General features: G+C 36.2%; 1 protein-coding gene across 1 annotated transcript in view; it reads right to left on the bottom strand.

The window, feature by feature from the left end:
• LOC150098090 (ras-related protein Rab-1C-like) overlaps positions 1-17,404 on the bottom strand; it is a 134,423-nt gene that overhangs the window by 91,592 nt on the left and 25,427 nt on the right. The window lies entirely within an intron of this gene.

The raw sequence follows: 17,404 nt of genomic DNA, 5'->3' as shown, positions 1-17,404 counted from the left end.
CATAATATGATGAGGGCTTTCATATTATGGAGGATATAAACTATGAGAACATAGATTGATGAGAGGAAAGGATATATGGCAGATAAGGAATTTATGCAACTATTGAGAGATAATTACTTAAAACAACATGTGCTGGAGTGGAGTCTTGAGAGTACCAGATTTTATGAAAGCATGAAAGGACGACTCTGTCCATTACAAAGGTAAACACTTTATAAGTGTTTACCTTTGTAAGAGTGATCATATACTGTTAACCTGAAAGATGGCAGAGCATGTGGAACTTTCAGTTAAGCAGTGGTATATGTGGAGACAGCTCAGAGCAGTGCCACAGAATAAGAAACTACAAGGGAAGGATATCAGCAGAGCATGGGGGAGTGATTGAGGATGCTTGAAGAAAGCAGTATCAGACTGCATATCTAGGTCATGAGTATAGGAGGTTACAAAAATATTATGGTGGGATTATGCGATCGGAAAATTCAGTAAACAGTACAATTCACAGGTAAGAAAAGCAGCTAGGTAAAACATGAGGGACATAAAAAGAGGGGTAAAGAAATATTCAGTATGTGACAGAATGGAGAAAACTAGGAGCCATCACCCCTGGAATGAAAGATTGTGGTTAGCAAGAGAATGAAGCAAGACTAGATTTTCTGCTTGGAGAGTGATAAATGAGTTGCTGCCACAAGTATGTCAGTGAATTTCAAGAGATGCATGATAGTCAGTGTGTGAATAACAGTTAGCGTAGGCCTCTTACATTAAATGTTCAGACTCCATGGAGATTCCTGTGTAGTAATAATAATAATCAGCAGCATCCTTTATAATCAGAGATTGGCCCACTCTGCATGACTCATGTAGTTTGAGAAATATAAATCAAGAATAAATTTCATATTGAAAAGAATGGCACGTAAGAAAGTTTTAAAGCCAATAAAAGTTGAGCAGCTCTCAGATGTGAACTGTAGACTAAAATACACAAAGATTATTGAAGAAAAAATGAAAGAGTTTGAGAACAAGAACCAAACCTTGAAGAAAATCCTGATTGATTCAGCCACAGAGGCATGTGGTGAAGTTGTCTTCAAGGATAGAAAAATTAGAACTCTATGGTGGACACAGGAAGTTAAAGATGCAGTGAAGGAAAAGAAGAAAGCATATCAAAATTTCCTGGCAAATAGGTCAGCTTGTGCTCTTAGAGAATACAGAGACAAATGTAAGAAAGCTAAACAGTGTGTAAAACTAGCTAAACAAAAAGTCATGGGAGGACTTTGGCAAGAACATAGAAAATAAATATTAAGAAGGTGGCAAAATATTCTGGAGGTTGTTGAAGAAGCTTAGGAATGGAGGAAAGAGTGCTGTAAAAGGAGTTAGAGATGATAAAGGTGACATGAAAATGGGAGAAAAAGATATTCATGAAGTATGGAGTAATTACTTTCAAAAACTGCTAAGTGAAACAAGCACTGATGACAGCACAGTGGTAAAAAACACTGACCAGGCATGCAGTCAGGAATACATATCCATACTTGAAGTAGAAAAAGCCATCAAAGGCTTGAAATGTGGAAAGTCAGCAGGAGTAGATGATATTTGACCAGAAATGCTGAAGTATGGTGGTATAAAAGTCTTGCAGTGGCTGCACTGCATAGTTCAGAATGCCTGGACAGAGGGACGAATTCCCTATGATTGGAGTAGAGCTCTCATGGTACCATATATAACAAGGGAAATAAAACTGAATGTGAGAATTACTGAGGTATTTCCCTACTGAGTGTCCGTGGTAAGATATATGCAAGTATACTTGAGAAACGGTTGAGAAGAATTGTGGAAGAAAAGCTTGGTGAAGAACAAGCTGGATTCAGGTCAAATAGAGGTTGTCAGGATCAGATCTTCACTTTACGGCAAATAGTCAAGAAATCATGGGAGTATAACAAAGATCTGTGTTTAAGTTTTGTCGATTTGGAAAAGGCATATGACAAGGTGCCAAGAGAGAAGCTATTCACTACGCTACAGTTATAATAAATTTAGTTTAATCCTTTATCCAAGTGTGAGCAAACAAAGTTTGCACCTGAAAGTATCTTCAGGACTTGCTCCACCTTTGCAAGGAATGCCCTGGTGGTACAACACCAGGGCATTCCTTGCAAAGGTGGAGCAAGATACCAACACTCCTATCTCATTAGACATATCTGCAAGGAGATAAGTTTTGCATTATGGGAGATACTGAGATAGGAGTGTTGGTAGCTTGCTCCACCTTTGCAAGGAGTGCCCTGGTGTTGTACCACCTTACCCTAGTCCTGAAGATACTTTCAGGTGCAAACTTTGTTTGCTCACACTTGGATAAAGGATTAAACTAAATTTATTATACTCTAACCAAGTGAAAAATAAACTTTCAACAGCTACAGTTATATGGTGTCAATGGGGCTTTATATCAAGCAATACTTAGTCTATATTTGAGTTATAAGTCAGCAGTTAGAATTGAAGGAAGTACAGGAAGATAGTTTAATGTTAAATCTGGCGTGAGACAAGGATGTACATTATTCCTTCTGTTATTCATTATCTATATGGATCACATTATGAAGGAAAGTGGTATTAAACATGATATCAAAATTGGAGATGTTAATGTGAGCTCTTTGCTTTATGCGGACGATGTTATACTTCTAAATAAATCCGCTACAAGTTTGCAAGAGTCCCTGACTAAATTGAATAACTGTTGTAATAGATATGGTATGAAGGTCAGCAATAAAAAGACAAAGACAATGAAAATAGGTAGAATCATTGTGAATGGAGAACCTATGGAACAAGTAAAATATTTCAGCTACTTAGGCACGATTTTTAGTGAAGATGGTAAATTAAATATGGAAATAGACAACATAATCATCAAAGCTGGTATGGTAGGAAGTCAATTGAATAAATTCATATGGAATAAGAGAGAAATTAGTCAGAATACTAAATTAGCTGTATACAAGACAGTGTTCAAACCAGTTTTAACTTATGGATCTGAAAGCTGGGTCAGAAGTAAAACACTTGACCAAAGACTAGAGACCGCAGATATGAGAGTCCTGAGAAAGATTAGAGGCGTGAACAGATGGCATCAATGGCAATATCATATTAAAAATGAAGAACTTGACATTGTCAGCATCCAGGAATGCGTTAGCAGAACTAATCTCAGGTGGTATGGTCACTGAAACAGAATGGGCAAGGAAAGATTAGCAAGACACGTGTTCTCTGCCAAGTTGGCAGGAAAACGACCCAGAGGAAGACCAAGATATAGGTGGATTGATACGGTACAAAGTGCCTTAGACGATAGAAATATAAGATCTGGTAATGTTGGAGTCTTGACAAGTAACAGACTGATTTGGAGGAAAATTGTAGATAGGAAGTTAGTAATGATGTAAATTTTTCATGTAGTACTATCATATCCTGTACACCCCTTGAGGGTACATGGCAGGAATTTGATGATGATGATGATGAAATCAAGAATGACCTAAATATATATCTATAATGGACATTTATTGAATGAGCATTAATCTAAGGTATTATTACCTTAAATCAGTGGTTCTTAATCTTTTTCAAGTTATGGAACTTTTGATTATAAGAAAAATTTAGGGAACACCAAAAGCATTAGTGTCATAAAACTAACAATAAAAATATACATGGATTTGCCTTTTATAAAAATGGAACTTATTTTAATGCGATACTTGAGCTTGTCGGCTTTTGCATATTTCAGCAAAATCAGGTGTAATATGTGATATAGCTATCCTCATCTCTTTGTCTATATTAGGAAGTCTTTCATGCATTTTAGTTTTTATATGGGTTAATATCGAGAAACTGAGCTCACACAAATATGATTTTGAAAACTGTAACAAAATTTTCAGTGCTCTTTTGGAGAGAGCTTTGTATTCGGCTTGGACAAAAATCCAAAATATCTCAAGAGTTATTTCAGAGAATTTCATTTTTAGAGTATGATCTGTTGACAAGATAAATAATTGTTCTTCTTGTAATGAAAATTCACAACTCAATGTATTAACTGTGCCAAATGGATTTTGTATCCAGTCATAATTGTGTGTATTTAAGGAAGGAAAGTAACTTGAAATCTTTTCTTCCAATATTGTTAATTGTTCTGTTATAACGGAAATAATTCCCTTGACATTTTTATTCAGAGTTGCCAATTACACTCAGATCTGTGTCATGTGATATCTTTCACCGGTGGAACACTTGTAACCAGTTTGCGGAACACAAGTGTTCCGGGGAACACCAGTTAAGAACCACTGCTTTAGATAATACTTAACATGGTAGGCAAGTTAATGAATATATAGATTTATTAACATTACAGTGCTCTTGAATAAAATATAACTTTTGTTTATTTTTAATTATATTCTTAAAAACACAGGAAAAAGATATTTGAGATATATATTTTAATGTAAGCATTTGTCATGAAACCTATGGAAATGTGATTCATATGATCTGATTTTCATGGGATGGGAGGTCATTTCTCTTACATCCTTTCCTGATTGTGATTAGTTAAAAATGACAGTGATTAATCCAAGCATCATCTGTGATTTTTTATGTCCCACTCTTTCAGTAATACAAGGATTATGAATCTTTTTAAGGTTGGAAGAGAGTTCATCCTCTTACCCCCCCCCCCACACACACAGACCACTGTTCTTTAGGCTCTTAATAAATAAATAAACTATTTGTTTTTGCTATACATTCTCATTATCATTTAAAAACAAATAATATCAACAAATTGAAGGAACAGCTTTGGGCAATTCTATTTCTACTACTATTGCCAACTTCTTCATGGATCACTTTGAAGAACATATCTTTGATAACATTTCATCTAGATCTACACATTGGTACAAATTTATGGATGATATTTTTGCAATTTGGAATGACTCTTACTCTGAGCTACAGCAGTTTCCAAATTAAATGCACTTCATCCCAGGATCCAGTTCACCTTAGAAGAAGAAATAAATAACCAAATAGCCATTTTAGATCTAATTCTTCATCCACTTGATGTAAGCTTATAATTTTCAGTTTTTCAGAAGAAGAAGACTCATATATCCACACTGAATTATGCCACCATCCTGGTCAAAAGGCTGGAACTGTTAGGACTTTAGTATATCATGCTCATTCTTTATATTTTTAAGACAAACTTTTACAGAAAGAATTGCAACATATTAACATTTTACATTAAATAAGTGTTTTTTTTTTAAGTGAGTTTTCCTCTGTTTTTATATTTATTTTGAAAATACCATTATACTACAGGCATGACTGAGAGTAAGTGGCAATGAGATAATGTACTAGCAAGTCAGGAGCCTGATGCATTACTATCAGCAAGCTGGTATTGCCAATATTGGTAAATTAAACTTACCACATCCTATATAATAAAAAATCTATATATACAGATATTTTGGTAAGCTTTGACATCACCTCACTATTTACCAATATTCCCTTAAAGACACTCTTAAAAAAAAAACGTTTTTCCTTCTGATATCTCACATTCCTTTGCCATCAATTCTGGTTATTTTTCTCGGAAGAGCAAAATTTACAAACAGATAGAGAGAAATGCTATGGGCTCCCCCATCACCCCCTCTTGCCAATGTTTACATGGAAATTTTTGAAAAAATGAGCCACAGACTCAGTCCCCCTCTCAAACCTTCAATCTGGTTAAGATATGCAGACACATTAGACTCCTTCAGTCATCTCAGTAGTCTACATCTAAGAATACAGTTTCAAAAAAATCAATAGTTTACCATTCCTAGACATCTTAGTAACAAGCCTTCCTAATGGTAACCTTTCCTTCACTGTACATAGAAAACCCACTCACACAGGCTATTACATTCACAAACTTTCCCATCTCCACCCCCTCTCAACAATATGGCATTATTAAAACCAGTACCATCGACAGGATAGCATAAAGGCAGCCTGTCTCACGACATGGCTTAATAAGGGCGCTCGTTCAGCCATATTGCAGTAGGCACCGTTTCTGCACTAACAGGTATTGTTAGTGTAGCAAGTGCGGAAAGAAGTTTTTCCAAGCTTAAACTGATTAAAAATTATTTGCGAACAGCAATGACCCGAGAAAGAGTGGTTGGTGTAACAACTATATCGATAGAGGTGGACATTGCTTAAATTTAAATTTAGAAGAGCTTATAAACAGTTTTATTGTGTGATATCCTCGTAGAGCAAAAATTTAATTAATATTATTATGTAATCGTTTTGCATTAATGTTTCTCTTGTAATAAAAACAAAATAGCAATTGGAGATTTTCTTATATTTTTGTCTTAATCCATCAGAGGCGATATTTAATTATTTGCCTCGGGGCATGATCTAATCTGGCGATGGCCCTGATTAAAACTAACCAATAGAGCCTATAATCTTTGTTCCAGTGGAACCTCTCTTTCAACTCAACTCAACCACATACACAACACCTTCCTTTCCAATAACTGCAGTGATTACAGAATTAAAAAAATAATCAGTTCCTCCCCATTCCTTGGCCATCGCTTCAGAAGGATTTCAGAAATGCTATCACCATCCTCTATATCCATAGCACATCAGAAACATAGCCAGGTATTTAAAAAAGTACAACCTCTACACAGCTTTTAAGCCCCACTGGAAACTTGCTACTCTTATCAGTTCTACCAAAGATCAGCTCTCCTCTCTCAGCGCATGAAGTATATAAAGTACCCTGTTCCTGCAAGTTGGCTTACTTTGGATAGACAGGTAGATCAGCGACCCACCCGTTTAGAAGAACACAAATCATACTTCTGCAATCATGACTATGATCAATTTGGCCTTGCAGACCATGTATTAGATACAGTCCACAGGATCGCCTGGAAGAAAACCACCATGCTCCACCATAGTCAATTTATAAAGGAAAGACTGTTTTCGGAATCTGCAGTGGCACTCAGAAATCAACTGAATTTAAATAAATAAGGATGCATAAAACTTCCCAAAATTTGGGAAACAATAAATGTCAAAGTTCCCACTTTACATCCCAGGCTATCTGCGAATGTCCATAGAGGACGCACCACCTAGATAGGACTTTAGAGTCACCCACGTGTTTCATTTAGTATTGTGCTGTCTTTGTGTGTATGTTACAAGAGTTATTTGTAATCCCTGAAGATGTCTCAGTGACTGACACAAAATATTGAAAGCATTAAAATTAGTTTTTAATCCATTCCTAGTGCTGTAAATATTCCATTAAATTTCCAACATGATGTCCTCCCAGCACTTAAGCCTTAACACATGGATGGAAGAAAAAATATAATTGTGTGCATGTTGCAATCCTACAAAACCTATCAAAATATCCCAATTGTTTAATCTAAATCTTAGCTCTGGGAAGGAGGTCCCAAAACAGTGGAAAGATAAGATAGTTCTATTATGTAAAGGTGGCTCCAAGACAGAGATAGCAAATTGTAGACCAGTTAGCATCTCAGGAGTGGTGGTTAAAGTATTGGAAAAGCTGGTTAACAATAGAATTCAGGAATGGGTGGATAGGAGTATGATAGTCTGCTGGACAGCAATCTTTATAAAAAGTTGAATTAGATAATGAAAGTGGCTATATCAAATAATAATGCTGGACTTCAAAAAGGTATTTGACAGAATGTCACAGAGAAAACTATTGCATAAGTTGGAATGGATATGAAACTGGTGGCAAGGCAGGAAGGGGGGGGTAGCTGACGGGTACCAGAGAGTTGGGTAGAGTAGTACAAGGTGGGTGGAATCTTGATATAATGGGACATTACATCAAGCAATACTCTGCATTTGAATTGTAAGTCAACAGCTAGAATTAAAGGAGGCATAGTCAGATGGTTTGATGTTAAATCAAAGTGTGACACAAGGGTGTAAATTATCTCCACTGTTATTCATCATCTGTGTGAATCATATTATGAAGAAAAGTGGTATTAAACCTGATATCAAAACTGGAGATGTTAATCTCCTCTTTACTTTATGCAGATGATGTTATACTATTAAATATATCCAGTACGAGTCTGCAGGATTCCCTAACTAACTAGAATAGCTGAGGTAATAAATTTGGCATGAAAACCAGCAATAAAAAGACAAAGAAAATGAAAACAAGGAAAAGGAGTAGACATGGTATTCAACACTAAATATGAGGCTAATCTTCTCGAATGGCAGGCAGTCTCAAGTAGAGTGATATGGGCAAATATCAGAATAAGAAACTGGACAATGAGACTTATTTGTGCCTATGGCCCCACAGAAGGCTCTACTAAGGTAGAAGTGGAAGAATTTTTTGAGGCTCTAAAGAAAGCTACTGACACAATGAAAAAGGAAAAGTTGGTCCTTGTTAGGGATCTAAATAGCAGAGTAGGAAGTGATTGTTAGACAAACAAAAATATTTGAGGAAAATTTGGAGAAAAGACCAAAGCTAATAATAATGGCAAAGACCTGTTGGATTTCTGCTCAGGATATGGACTGGTTATTACTAACACCATGTTCCAAAATAACAATGTGCACAAATTCACATGGAGAGAAGAGGCAAGGAATAAGAAAAGTCTCATTGACTATGTTATTGTTGATAGTAATGTGTTCTCCCAGGTGCAGGACACCAGAGTGTACAGAGGATTTGAAATTGGAAGTGATCACTATTTAGTCTTGAGGAGTATAAAATTGAATTTCATATTGAAAAGAATAACATGTAAGAAAGTTTTAAAGCGAATAAAAGTTGGCCAGCTCTCAGATGTGAACTGTAGACTAAAATGCACAAAGATTATTGAAGAAAAAATGAAACAGTTTGAGAACAGGAACCAAACCTTGGAGATTCAGTGGCAAATCTTGAAGAAAACCCTGATTGATTCAGCCAGAGAGGCATGTGGTGAGGTTGTCTGCAATGTTAGAAAAATCAGAACTCCATGGTGGACACAGGAAGTAAAAGAGGCAGTGAAGGAAAAGAAGAAAGCATATCAAAAACTCCTGGCAAATAAGTCAGCTTGTGCATTTAGAGAATACAGAGACAAAATGTAAGAAAGCTAAACACTGTGTAAAACTAGCTAAACAAAAGTCATCGGAGGACTTTGGCAAGAACATAGAAAATAAATATCAAGAAGGTGGCAAAATGTTCTGGAGGTTGTTGAAGAAGCTTAGAAATGGAGGAAAGAGTGCTATAAAAGGAATTAGAGATGATAAAGGTGACATGAAAACAGGAGAAAAAGATATCCTTGAAGTATGGAGTAATTACTTCGAAAAACTGCTAAATGAAACAAGCAGTGATAGCACAGTGGTAAAAAACACTCAATAGGAATACATACATACTTGAATACATACATACTCAAAAAAGCCATCAAAGGCTTGAAATGTGGAAAGGCAGCAGGAGTAGATGATATCCGACCAGAAATGCTTAAGTATGGTGGTATAAAAGTCTTACAGCGGCTGCACTGCATAGTTTAGAAGGCATGGACAGAGGGATGAATTCCCGATGATTGGAGTAGAGCTCTCATAGTACCCGTATATAAAAAGGGAAATAAAACTGAATGTTCCTGGTAAAATTTATGCAAGTATACTTGAGAAACGGTTGAGAAGAATTGTGGAAGAAAAGCTGGATTCAGGCCAAATAGAGGCTGTCAGGATCAGATGTTCACTTTACGGCAAATAGGCAAGAAATCATGGGAGTATAACAGAGATCTGTATTTATGTTTTGTCGATCTGGAAAAGGCATATGACAAGGTGTCAAGAGATAAGCTGTTCAATACGCTACATTTATATGGTGTCAATGGGGCATTATATCAAGCTGTACTTGTCTTTATTTGAGTTGTAAATCAGCAGTTAAGATTGAAGGAAGTACAGGAAGGTGGTTTAATGTTAAATCTGGTGTGAGACAAGGATGTACATTATCCAATCTGTTATTCATTATCTATATGGATCATATTTTGAAGGAAAGTGGTATTAAACCTGATATCAAAATTGGAGATGTTAATGTCAGCTCTTTGCTTTATGCAGACGATGTTATACTATTATCATCTAGATATGAAGAAATGAAAATTAAGACAGCATAGTTAGAGGAAACTGCTAAACAAATAGGCTTACACATCAATGAGAAGATAACCAAAATATTAAAAATCAACTGTAAAAAGAATGACCCAATCTTTATAAATGGAAATCAAGTAGAAGCAACAAACACTTTTAATTACCACTGGAGCAACTCTCAAGACAGAGGTGGTACCAACAAAGACATTGCAATAAGAATAAAAAAATCTTGCTACGCATTTAACACTTTTCAGAAAATATGGAAATCATTCAATATAAAAACAAACTTAAAGGTGCAAATGTTTAACTCAACTGTTAAATCTGTCTTACTTTATGGAAGTGAATCATGGAAATTAACTAAACAAGAAAATAAAATCAATGCCTTCCAAACAAAATGTCTTCGCAGAATTCTCAAAATTTACTGGCCAAATAAAATCTCAAATACTGAAATTTACAACAAAACAAAACCCATTACAATAGAGTTAAAGAAATGCAAATGGAACATGGATAGGCCATGTATTGAGAATGTCAACATCAGAAACACAAGAATAGTATTGACATGGTTGCCTGATGGTAATCAAAGAACGAAACAAATTAGGATTGTCGAGCTGGGGCAGAGCAGCACTGGACCGAAGAGGATGGCACCCTAAACTTGTGGCCTCGTGCCCCTTATAGGTGTAAAGAGCAATAAGTCAAGTCATGATAGGTATTATGTGAATAATGGTGAGTGTTGATCTCCAGCAATTAGTGTTCTGATTCATGGAAATACTCATATACTTACTACAGATATTGCACTTGGGATACATTGTATCCATCATTATTTGCCATAATAATGTCAATCACGCAGATGTAACATTGCTCCATGTGAAGATTTCACGACATCTTTTTATGACAAGCCTAATATATTCAGCAATCACTATTCATATCTTTGCTCCAAAACTGACAATGTGGGATTGACTACATCAAAAGCTAACATTATGGCAAATATATCATGCACTGTAAATGCTAGTAACTATATCAATTCTCTTAACCTTATCATATTCTCGATGGGAATCCAATGTTAGCTTTATCTCGATATGGTCTGCTTTTTGATAAGATAATTAGTTAGTTGAAGAAATTAGTTCTGGCTTTTCCTATGATGAGTCTCTGGAAGTGTGGTGATAATAATAATTGTATGTACTATGTTATTTGAAAAAAATAAATGTAATATCACTTGCTGATTTGGGAATTCTGTATCACCACACATTCGTTAGAATTTGTATCAAGTAAACAATTGGTGAAGCCAAAACACTGTAAAAAATAAATAAAATATAATGCTAGTAAAGGGTTCCCGTAATGTTTTACTAAAATTTAGGACATTCTGAAATTTTTACTTAAAAAACCCCCGGGATATTTTGTAAAAAAATGTGACATTAAAAATTAAGAAAACCAAAAATAAAACTAGTTAAGATAAAAAGCCAAATGGCTAGTTTTCTGGCACCTTAATATAGAAAATAAGGGGATAAACATCCTTTGTTGTTTTATAGCCAGTAAGCGAAACTAAAGATCAATAACTACGATCTATAAGTTTCATGCGAAAAAACATCTTTACTTCGAACTTCGCCGATAGTTTTTCGGCATGAAACTTATAGATCGTAGTTATCGATCTTTAGTTTCGCTTACTGGCTATAAAACAACAAAGGATGTTTATCCCCTTATTTTCAAAAATAAAACTATTATATATGTTGCACTTTAAATTAAATACTGCTATAAACATACAGTAACATTAAATCCACTTTAAAAAAGGATTATTATTCAAACATATTTAATTAGAAAAATATTTATCATATTTATAGACCTGTTCAAGAATTTTTTTTTTTTTTTGATATTTGATCATAGAACTCAGCACAAGAGAAATTCTTAAAACATGTCTTTACAATGATTAAAGCTTTTACTTTCTCAATTTTAAGTCTGTTTTTTTTCATCTGTCCAGAGCAGCACATTTATTAATGAAAAAACACATTCAACAGCTGTATTGGTTCCTGGCAGTGCTAAACAAAAACTAACTAGGCATTTAATACTCCCAGAATTTATACCCTGCTTTGTAAAATGAGCAAACATTTCACACCATTTATCACTGACACTTTGATCCTTCTGTTCACTCCACACTTCAAATCTGCTTTCACAATATTTTTTCACACATACAAACTCATCAAATAAGTCCTCTTCATTCACAGTAAAACTTGGTGACACTGTCTGCATGAATATGTAGCTTTCTTGTATGTTCTTCCAAGTCACAGGATCCTTTCCCTTCAAATTAATCCAATCCATAGACTGAAGAGGTGTGAGAAATTGTGCACACCATTCCTGAATATATTAAAATACAGGTGCAGTAGAAATCTACTGCATAGCTTTCAAACTTTTCAACTGTTATGTGTCCTTCGTTTTCTAATTCTTGCAACTGTTTTCTCACAGTAGTTGTAAGAAACTTTTCTGCTTCCTGCAATTTAGCCTTTCCACCAGTTTGTTTGTTTCATCCTTCACTTCAATTGCTGTTATATCTTGCTTTTCAATACATTTAATGGTATCATAAAAGGTTTTTAATTGGCTGCAAGGAAATGCAGGAGTGTAAATGAAAGTGGATTTTCAAAGAAATTTTTGAGACTGATAGGATATTTGTCAATAGAAAGAAAATATGACTTCAATGAAGGGAACATGTCACTAATCCTCTGGATTGCAGGCAAAAGAGAGAGAGAGCCATCTTATCTTGCTGCTACCCTAAATAGTTTTATACTGTGTTTGTGAATTCACAAAATGATTTAAGTTCCTCAACTTGTACACAATATATATGGAAATGTTGGTAAATCTTATTATTATTACGGGCAACTCCAGGGAGTCCTTAGACTCATCGAGGGAGGCCCTAAACATCATGTCCATCACAACTATTTGACATTCACACAGTATCTATCATACTTTGCCTTGAACTCATTCACTGTCATAGCACCCACAACAGACTCTGGCAGCTTATTCCACTCATTCAACACTCTAAAAGTAAAAAAACCAGCTCTAACACCCTTACTAACCACACTCTTTCCCAGCTTCCATGGGAAAGAGTGTCCCCTAGTCATCCCACTGCCAGTCCTGTTCTCAAAAATAGCCTCTGAATTAATCTTATAGAAAGCCTTCAGCAATTTGAATGTCTCAATCATATCTCCCCTTTTCCACCTATCAAATTTCTGCAACCTACAAATCTTCAACCTGTTTTCATAAGGTTCATTCCATAGACCTGCTATCATCTTGGTCACTCGCCTCTGGATCCTCTCAACCTCCTCCCCATCAAGAAGAAACCTAGGTGACCAGATCTGCGCACAGTTATCAAGATGGGGTCTTATAAAGACTCAATACAGAGGAACAATAACTTGCTTATCTCTGCTCATCAAAGTATTCTTCAGCATCCAAGTGATTTGATGAGCTGATTTAGCCACTTTTGTGATGTGCCTCCTAAACTTCAACTCCCTATCCACCAACACTCCCAAGTCCCTGGCCTCATCAATCTCCTGGAGTACAGTTCCACCAATGTGATATAGTGCTGCTAATCTTTTCACCCCAAAATGCATAACCTTACATTTCACCACATTAAATTGACATCCATTCTCCTTAGCCCAGACCTCCAATCTATCCAAATCATCCTGCAAAATTTTGACATCTTTTGCATTCACTATTGCCCTACCCAACTTAGCATCATCAGCGAACAAATGAACCGTTCCTCTCAGATCCTTCCCTAAAATCTTGTTTATTATTATTATTATTACTCAGGCCTCCAAGGAGTCAAAGGACTCATCGTGGGAGGTCCCCCCCCCCCTAAGAAACACAAAGTCTATCATACCACTCCTTGAACTCATTGCCCGTTCTCGCTCTCACCACTCCATCAGGCAATGCATTCCACAGTTCAACCATCCTCCATGCAAAGAAACCACTCCTCACCCTCTTGCTCACAGTTTACTTTCGTAACTTCCAGGGATGGCCCCTTGTCATCACTCCTTCCCGCTGTCCAACCAAGCGAAAGAACTCCCCAGTGTCAACCCTGTAACCACCCTCTCAACAGTTTAAAAGTCTCAATCATATCACCTCTCCTTCTATCCACCAAACTCTGCAGTCCACATTCCCTCAGCCGGTCCTCATAACCAAAATTGTACAGTCCTGAAACCATCTTTGTCATCCATCTTTGTATCCTTTCCACAATTAATTTATCCTCTTCAAATCCTGGGGACCAAATCTGAGAACAATAGTCTAAGTGTGGTCTGATCAGAGACTTATACAATGGAATGATAATCCTTTTATCTCTGCAGGTCAGTGTCCTTCTCATAATTGCAGCAATCCTCTGTGTTACCTTCACCACCTTTGCAATATGTCCCCTAAATTTCAGGTTTCTATCAATCATCAACCCCAGATCTCGTCTCCCCTACTTCCTCCAGTATAACTCCTACCATAGAGTATGCAGCATCCCATCGGTTTCCCAAACCTCAAGACCTTACATTTTGCTGCATTTAACTGATACCCCCATTCATTTGCCTATCTATCTAGCTTATTCAAATCATCTTGTAGGGCTACCACATCTGCACTATTATTAATAATCCTTCCCAGCTTCGCACATCATCCGCAAAGAACTAAATATCCCCTTGGAATTCACTGGCAATGCCATTGATATAAAGGTTAAACAATATAGGTCCTAGTACTGAGCCCTGTGGGACCCCACTTGTAACCCTCTGCCTCCTTGAAACTGCTCCACCATACACAACTCTCTTATACCTATCAGACAGCCAATCCTGAATCCAGTTGACCAATCTGACATCCAGACCCATGTGCTGCAACTTAAATATCAGCTTATCACGTGGCACCCTGTCAAATGCCTTCACTAAGTAAGAAAATTGCAGTATATGCCTTTCCCTCATCTAATGTTCTTGTAACTTTATTATAAAAGGCTAGCATATTGCTAAAACAAGAGCGCCCTTTCACAAATCCATGTTGACTCTCACAGATAACATTACCCTCATCTGCCCAATGCTGTATACAGTCTCTCACTACTTTCTCCAAGATCTTAACAACTACTGATGACACACAGACTGGCCTATAATTAGACACTTCCAGTCTGTCACCACCCTTATGCAATGGCACTATCTTACCTTCCTTCCATTCCGTGGGCACCTTTCCCGCAGCCAGACTTTCATTGAAAAGCCAGGTTAGAGGCACTGTCAGTTCCCTAGCACATTCTCTCAAAACTCATGGTGAAATACCATCCAGTCTCAAAGCTTTACTGACATCCAGTGTACTCAGTATCTGAAACACACTCTCCTCCTGTACCTCTAAACCTCGAACCAGCCCTATCCCTCTAGCATTAAAACTGACTCCTCTAGGATGAAATACTCCAATAAAGTGTTCATTGAACAATTCCACTATGTCCTCTGCATCAGTCACTCTATTCCCATTTTTATCCCACAATATCATTCTTCCACAGTCATTTCTCCTCCTACTGACCACATAGCTAAAAAATTCACTAGGATTTTCTTTGGATCTTACGGCCAATCTCCTCTCATATTCCAGTTTCGCTTTCCTTACAACACTAGTCACTCTTCTGGCCTGTCTTATATTCTTCATGCATCTTCTCTTCACCTGTCTCCTTATATCTCTTCCATAGCCTCTTTTTTGCATGCAATTCCTGTTTAATATTGTTTGTCATCCGCTTTACTCCAAATTGTGTCCTCTTCTTCACTCGTGGTATACAACTTACCATTGCTGCTAACAAATATTCTTTCACAATTTCACAATTATTAACTGAAGATCGATAGATAAGCAATCTGAAGGATTATGTATCAGATGTGCAGGGCAACCAATTCCAATTAAATTGTTCACAGTGTTTTCTTGCATTTTGAAGTACAGATTATTCTTTCCATCAAAGTTTCTATTTGTATTATCTGCTAATATAGCAATAACCTTTTTCAGGAGATCTAACTTCTGTAACACTTTCAACACATAAGAAAATAAAAGTTCTGAAGTTTCACCACCTAAATTAATTAACTCCAACACATTCAGCTTCACAACTTTTTCTGGATGATAGTATCTAATGACCAGAGGCACTAATTTCATGTCAAAGTGGTTTGATGAATCGATTAGTACTGATATAAGACGAACTTCTTTTAGCTCTTCCTCAATCTGCTTTGTCGCTAATAGCGCAATAACATTGGTTATTATTGCCTTGCACTTTGTTTGTGAACACCTGAATTTATCATTGAAAATTTTTTCACGATGGTTGTTGTGCAGTCCATGGAGTTAAAGCTGTGGTTATGCACCGCTGTGTGATACGTAGTGGCGTAGCCACGGGGTATGCGGAGGGGGCGGCACTTTGAACCTTTTTGAACTTTTGCAGTTAATTCTAAAATACAGTCTCGAGAACTCATTCCCAAATATTGTAATATACATGTTAATACTACTGCGAATTTTCCTCACAATTGCTGTAAGTGTTGCTAGTTGTCAGAGGAGTTTTTCTAAATAAAATTTGATTAAGCATTACCTACATTACTATGAAATAGACTTCGCCAATGTCATCGACGATTTTGCTAACAGAAAAGCAAGAAAAATAACATTTTAGAATGTTGAAATTAAAGTTTTACTTCAAAAATAAACATAGTGTTTTAATTTATTTCCCTATACGTCGTTTTGACATTTTGTAGTATTTTTGGTGTGTATTGAGAGGGGCGACATACTCAAGGACCTCCCCGGGCGGCAACAGCTCTAGCAATGCCACTGGTGATACGCGAAGGTTGCTTCCTGCGCTGCCAGTGATAACTCTTTTTCCCTCTCACGCGTGGTTTTCACGATTAAAAAATTACTTATACTGCAGTTGGAAGAATACTTCGAACAGCAGCTGTATGTTTTTTCGTTTTCATGTGGTTGACTACGTCTGACCGACCACCATGCGAAATGCAAAATTTACAGTTACATAAAGTACATTCTACATTTTCATCTACACCTTTAATGAAAGGAAATTCTCTTCTAATATTATCATTAACACTGCACTTACGTTTCGGCATTATAGGGGTAGAAAACGATAAAAATTATAACACGCAAAGTATTGATCAAGTAAGATACTATTATAACAGAAGCATGGGAAAAATGAACATCGCCATTAGTTACTATTAGTTAGTTATATTATTTATAATACTAATGATTATTATTATAAATAATAAATAAATAAAATTTATTATTATAAACATTGTAATAGAAATTAGTATGCACTAAAAATGAGATAAAATTCGTTTATCCATTTTTTCTTGAATGATACTTAAAAAAGCGGGACTTTGGGAATTAACACGGGACATTTTTATAAAAAAGGGGACTGTCCCGGGAAAAACGGGACGAATGAGAACTCTATGCTAGTACCGCTATTGAAATATTACTTGAT

The sequence above is a fragment of the Typopeltis vanoorti genome, chromosome 16 (genome assembly GCF_054136105.1).
Source record: "Typopeltis vanoorti isolate ZY-2024b chromosome 16, IOZ_Tvanoo_1.0, whole genome shotgun sequence".
NCBI classification, from domain to species: domain Eukaryota; kingdom Metazoa; phylum Arthropoda; class Arachnida; order Uropygi; family Thelyphonidae; genus Typopeltis; species Typopeltis vanoorti.
The sequence above is the reverse complement of the archived record's forward strand: the minus strand, read 5'-3'. Positions and strand labels throughout refer to the sequence as shown.